The sequence below is a fragment of the Gekko japonicus genome, unplaced genomic scaffold (assembly GCF_001447785.1).
Source record: "Gekko japonicus isolate JY-2015 unplaced genomic scaffold, Gekko_japonicus_V1.1 scaffold276, whole genome shotgun sequence".
NCBI classification, from domain to species: domain Eukaryota; kingdom Metazoa; phylum Chordata; class Lepidosauria; order Squamata; family Gekkonidae; genus Gekko; species Gekko japonicus.
Window position 1 is genome coordinate 55,587 of NW_015171510.1, and position 6,264 is coordinate 61,850.

At 45.3% G+C, this 6,264-nt stretch overlaps 1 protein-coding gene across 1 annotated transcript in view; it reads left to right on the top strand.

The window, feature by feature from the left end:
- The first annotated feature begins 2,261 nt into the window (after positions 1 to 2,261).
- The window catches only part of ELK4 (ELK4, ETS-domain protein (SRF accessory protein 1)), a 32,590-nt gene continuing 28,587 nt past the window's right edge, over positions 2,262 to 6,264 (top strand). Inside the window, exon 1 of the mRNA XM_015419348.1 lies at positions 2,262 to 2,428. The gene's annotated coding sequence lies outside the window, so the exon portion shown is untranslated. The remainder of the gene's footprint in view (positions 2,429 to 6,264) is intronic.

Here is a 6,264-nt window from a genome sequence, read left to right on the forward strand (position 1 = left end):
CCATGGCAGAGTGTAGATTTTAACTTGGGTCTCCCAGATCCAAGTCTAACCACTACAAAACAATGTATTACAAGTAGCAGAAGCAGGAAAATTTAATCACCCTGAATTCTGCAACCAGAAAATTCAAATTCTTTAACTGGAACATATTATGCAAAGCTGCAATTCCATAAACCCATTCATGTACCCAGTCACACGGGCTGGATATCGCGGGGGGGGGAGGGGGGGCGTGGCTAATTGCCCCAGAGGAAACTAACAGAACTGATTCACACTTGGACTTTGCTACACATGTAATTGTTTTTGCGGCAGTAAACAGCATAAAACCTGAGGAAGCAAACGTGTACAGTGTTTGCAAATACAGAAGAGACGTGCTCTGGGTTCTAGATTGTGCATGCCTACTTGTGCGTTTATAATTGTGTTGTCTACTTCATGCTTTAGTGTTTACCACTGAGGTCCCGTGGGTCGGGGGAAATGCTGATCAGACGGGTATCCTGCAGCGCGGCACAGAAGCCGTGCGGTGCGATCGCACTAGCAATCGCTCTTTGTGCACATGCGCTGTTGCGCAACCTGCGGAGACGAACAGTGGCGGGCAACGGATGTCACGTAAGTCCACCGGGAACGCGATCAGACGCCTGCCATTGGCCCGCGGTTTCAGGAAACTAGTACCTCGTAGGTACTAGCTTTTAACTCCGAACCTTCGGCGGGGAGCCACAAGTTCGCCACGGGAGCACTGCGCTTCCCAGATGTTGGGGTGAGATCTCGCCTGGAAAATCCGCGGGACTCCCGTGCCTCTCCCGCGGCAACTTTGCCGTGTGACCGGGGCCTGTATGTTGGGGGGGGCACAGGATGTTTAAAAAACTGAAGCAGGGGAAGTGTTAAGCACACTCTTCAGCCCACCAGTGCTGAAATACAAAAAACAGAGCTCAGTCCTTGGGTCAGGAGGCACACTCTCTTAAACTAACCAGCTTCACAGCATAAGAAGAGCAAGATCTCAGTGTCTGCCCACCTGAGTTCAGCAATTAAACAAAACTCAGACACTTTATGAAGCAATTAGTTTGCAGCCAGTACATTGGTGTTTTCAGTGGTAAACACTAAAGCATGAAGCAGACAACACAATTATAAACGCACAAGTAGGCATGCACAATCTAGAACCCAGAGCACGTCTCTTCTGTATTTGCAAACACTGTACACGTTTGCTTCCTCAGGTTTTATGCTGTTTACTGCCCCAAAAACAATTACATGTGCAGCAAAGTCCAAGTGTGAATCAGTTCTGACTCAGTTAATCTGGACTGCACCCAGCAGCTAAACCTACCATACAATTCCCAACCGAAAACAAAGATTACAAGTAACCCTTTTCCAGGCAGCATCTTTCACACCTCATCTTGTCCTGCTCGTGCGAACACTGCGTCGGGTCCCCAAAGAGCCACGAAACAAGCTAAGTGTTTGCCTTCTTGACTACAGTATTTTTTTCAAAAGTTTCACTTTTCTGAAAGCTCACTGTTCCATCACAACCTTCCTGATCATATAAGATTTTTTTTTTAACTCTTGCGATATTTATTAACTTTTCTTCTCCCTCTAACTATATTTCACAAACAGGCAGCTGTTACACTGGGGAGGAAGTTAGTTCAGACTTTTTACTTTAAAAATAACTCTAGGCAACAGTCCTTTGGGATCAAGCCTTCGCTCCTTAGTTTTCATCGTCCAACACACACCCTCCTCTTCTGAAATAAGACACTCTGAGAATATTAAGGCCTCGTAAAGAAATTAATCAGCGGAGCAATCGACTTCCTAAGCACTTAACTTCATTACATCTGTCCTAAAGCAGATTAATTTCTCTCCTTACGGGCTGTAGAAGACGTCAGCGGAGAAAAATTAACTGTACAGATTAAAAACAAACAAACCAGCAGGCTCAAATCGTGTGCCGCAATAAAATGGGCGTACACCAAGGGAGCCTTTGGGGACTCGCCCGAAACCCATTACCAAACGCATTCCGCACAACCACACGCTTTGTCTGCCTCTGGCCTGTAGAGGCGGCCAGCCTCCCACTTAACCAAAAACTTCAATCTCCATAGTGCCCTGCGGGCGAGAGGCGGGACGAAGTGTGTCATTGAACAATTTTCTTCGTAAGCGTATCACGATTGGTTTGTTCTTCCACTTTCTATCCTGTCCTCTTTTCCCTGGGGAAGGGGCGGAAGTGTAAGATACGGCAGCTGAAATGGGACAAGGGAGTCGCTCTGTCACGGAGTCAGTGGCAAATCTGTGAATCGCGGACTGTTAGGCGCTTCCCTGTTTCGCTTTGGGCCGCGAAGGAATGGGGACGCGAGCAGCGCGGCTCCGCAGGGGCCCCGGGTCATGAAAGACAGCCACCCGGCAGGGAGCTCAGCACCTGCCGCTGCACAGGAACCGCTTGGCGCGGAGAGGTTCCGCCTAGGTGAGTGGTGGTGGTGGTGGTGGGGGCCCTCTGGCTAGTGGAGGGTCTCCTCTCCTCTTCCGTGCCACACCTCCAGCTTCCTCCGGAATCCTCCCGAAAGACTTGCGTTCAGTGGGCTGGCCCGCATGCATGGAGCGGCAAAGGTGCACTCTGCACGTGCTCAGGCGACTTTCCTTACCAGTGCGCATATTCTAAGACTGAGCTTTCTTAAAAGTCCCTGGCTCTGAGACCCGGCTAGTATTTAGCTCTGCTTTTTTCCTTGACTTGGTTCCTTGTGAAATGTCTTGGTATCTGTTTGTGGCTACTGTCTGCATTTTTCTTGGTACTTTCTTCTCTTCTCCTCCACCCAAAGTTTTATTTCGCCAATAATTTTACTAATGGTCTGCCTATACATTTGTTGTACTTCTGAAATTCGTGGTTCACTCTTTACATCCTATCTATTGTTGTCACTTGCCAGAAAGGGATTAGGATTGTTTATAGTTAAGCAAAGATTAGGAATCAGGGCTTTTTCATGTGGTACCCCAAATTTGTATGTGCTGGATTATGCTGGCATTTGACAGATTTACCTGGATTCTTCCTCGGACACTTCCTCGGGGGTTACACCCTTCTTCTGTAGCTTCTTGGGGTGTAATTCCTAACCTGTGGTATTCAGTATCAAGGCTCCCTTTTGCTATGTACTGAAGTGTTCATAAATTAGTTGCTGTAGATTTTCCGGGTTGCATGGCCGTGGTCTTGGCCAAGACCACGGCCACACAACCCGGAAAATCTACAGCAACTAATGAACTCCGGCCATGAAAGCCTTCGACAACATATTGTTCATAAGTTGCTGCAAAGGCCTACAGTTACCTTCCAGTTGTCCCACATTTCAGGGTTTCCCCATGTAGTTCTTCTGGGGTCCATGATGACCCTACCCATCTAGCAACTGTTGTGAGAGTTCCTCACTACCTGATGCTACATGCATGCACTGCTGGCAGGATTTATTCAGGAGCAACACCCAAATTCTGCCCTGTTCATTTGTTATAAGAACCAGAGTATATGGCACTACTGTTTCCCTATGAGAATCCCATTCAGAATCCTGTGGGCTTTTCTTGCTTGGTGTTTCTAAGATAACCATGCTTTTTGTGATGGGCACACATCTTGAGAATAGGGTTCTCAACAAGCTTGGAGAAGAAATGTCCTTTTCCTTTAATATGTGCTTAGTGAGTGGAAATGGGCAACTGTAGTTTTTCAGGGCATGGAGGTAAGTAACATTCCCTGGTCAATAATATCCCATTAAGCATCTGTTATAGGGGCAGGACATTCTTCTCCAGACTAGAAGGTAACCCTACTTGATCACATGAACAACAATGCAGGCATTAAACAATTGTCCTCATTTTAGAGAACAACCCAGGCTTGAGTTTAGCCTCATTTGAACTCACCTTTGCAAATGTTATCTGAGTGAAGAGCCTTGCTAAACCAGAGTTCCTTCAGGGAGTGTGGCCTGTGCCTATACAAGATCACACTTGTTATTCCTCATTGCTTAACCGTGGCTTTGTAATTAAACCTTTAAAAAAATGTGTTTGCCTTCAGAGCCAAAGTGGGTTAAACAGCCCATATGAAAGGGACCTTATTCTTTCCTGACATACTCTTTCGAATCTATTTCATCTGTTTGCATCACACACCTGCCCCTTTTTGATCCCCCAGATTCCTTAGTATGTTTTATGTTCCAACAGCATCTGATCTTTATTTTTGTCTTCCCCTGGTTATCTTCATTTTATCTCTGCTACTTTTCATTGTCTGCATAGCTCAGCCACTTCAGCTCTGCTCTTATTAATTGTTATCACATTAAAATACCCTGTCTCTCCCCTTTGTTTCCTGTGCACCAATCTCCCCAGCTTTTTTGTAGGAGGTGATGGGAAAAGGAAACATACATTTTTGGATGCTGCAAGACAGGCATAGCGGTGCATGCCTGCCAGCTGCTGGCACATGGACTTGCTCATTTTGGGGGTTCTTTTCAGCAGAGGAGGCAGTTCTTGTTCCGGCATAGCGGTGCATGCTTGCCAGCTGCTGGCACATGGACTTGCTCATTTTGGAGGTTCTTTTCAGCAGAGGAGGCAGTTCTTGTTCCAGTGCTCTTGAAAAAAGTTACAAGCATTTTAGTACTTTCTCTACGCGCACCTTGTAGGACATCTACTCTTAAAAGGTTTCTGCAGGCATGCTTCTGAAAGCTTAGTTGTAAAGAAGTTTATGTGAGGTGTGATGTTCTGTCAGTGCTGGAGGTATTTGTATGAAAACACTGGGGCTTCAATTTGTGGCCTGAAGTGGGTGGGGAGATGGGAGTGTACCTGCCCACCAGGAACTTGGCAAATGAAAGCAATTGTTAAAAGCATGGAAGTCTTGTGGTTCCCATCAGGACTTTGATCGCTGGAAGGTCGGTGGAGCCCTTTGTAATCATCTCCACACATGAGAGTGTCCTTTCTCCCATTATGAGATCACAGCACATACGCATGATTCTCTAAGCTACAATAAATATGCATTCCTAAATACTTACTTTTCCAATTTTGGGTTTGTGCCTGGATGTTAAGGGCAGAAGTTCAAATGTACTAAAATATAACTTCCCAGGAGTTCTTATTTTATTCATTTCTAAAGGTATACACTTCTTTTCCACCTAAAGGTAGTTGAAGTTGTTTACCACAAAGAATTAAAATGTAGCCACAGATGCACATACACATGAAGCTTAAAACATGTCTATTTAGAATAGCTGCTGAAAAAGATCCAGCTTCAGCAGTAAACTCTAAATACATTTACTGTTGAAGCTGTTTGGGTTTTTTTAGCTGCTATTCTAAACGGATGCATCTTTTGATCTGAGTGTGTGTGCGTGCACACTGCTCTGGGAAGGGGCATTAAGGGTTCAAGTCAGGAAGCTGTACTTTTTATCTCTTTTCCTCAGTCTTCTATTCCCATTTTGGCATTTGTTGATCATATCTTTCTTTTCCTTTGAGGAATTCAGGACATCTTGCATATCTCTAGAGTCATGTGGCTTCACACCAGTTTTTTGGACCTCATGTGAGAGCTCCTGCTTCTTAACACCACTTAAACATCAGTAATGTGGGTTTTTTGCCCATCTATGAAATGGAGTTGACGTTATTGCAACCACTAATTAACAAAAGTGTTGTGTAGTGTTTAGAGTGTCAGACTAAAATCTAGAAGACCCAGGTTTGAGTCCTGACTTTGCCATGGAAGTTTGGTGGGGGAACTGGGGCCACCCATTCTCTCTGAGCCTAACCTACTTTACAGAGTAGTTGTGAGAATAAAATGAAACAATGGCGTAAGCCACTTTGGATCCCTATTGGAGGAAAAGGTAAAGGTAAAGGTTCCCTTGCTCGAAAGCTAGTCGAGTCCGACTCTAGGGTTGCAGTGCTCATCTCCGTTTCAAAGCCGAAGAGCCAGCGCTGTCCGAAGACGTTTCCATGGTCATGTGGCCGGCATGACTAAACACCAAGGCGCACGGAAAAAAATGGAGGAAAAGGCAGGGTATAAATGAGGTAAAAAACTGTATGTGAGCCTTTTGAATCAGAAAGCATTCAGTGTACATTTGGGCTGGGATCTCAAGAACTTTATAACTAGGGGTGTGTGCTTTGGACCCATAGTTCTTAAACAGCAAGTCTTCCCCAAATGTTGTACAACAAACTGCTTTTGAAATTGAGCAAATCAAGAATAATATGTAGCAGTTGTTGGGGGAAGAACTACTTTACAGAGTAGTTGTGAGAATAAAATGAAACAATGGCGTAAGCCACTTTGGATCCCTATTGGAGGAAAAGGTAAAGGTTCCCTTGCTCGAAAGCTAGTCGAGTCCG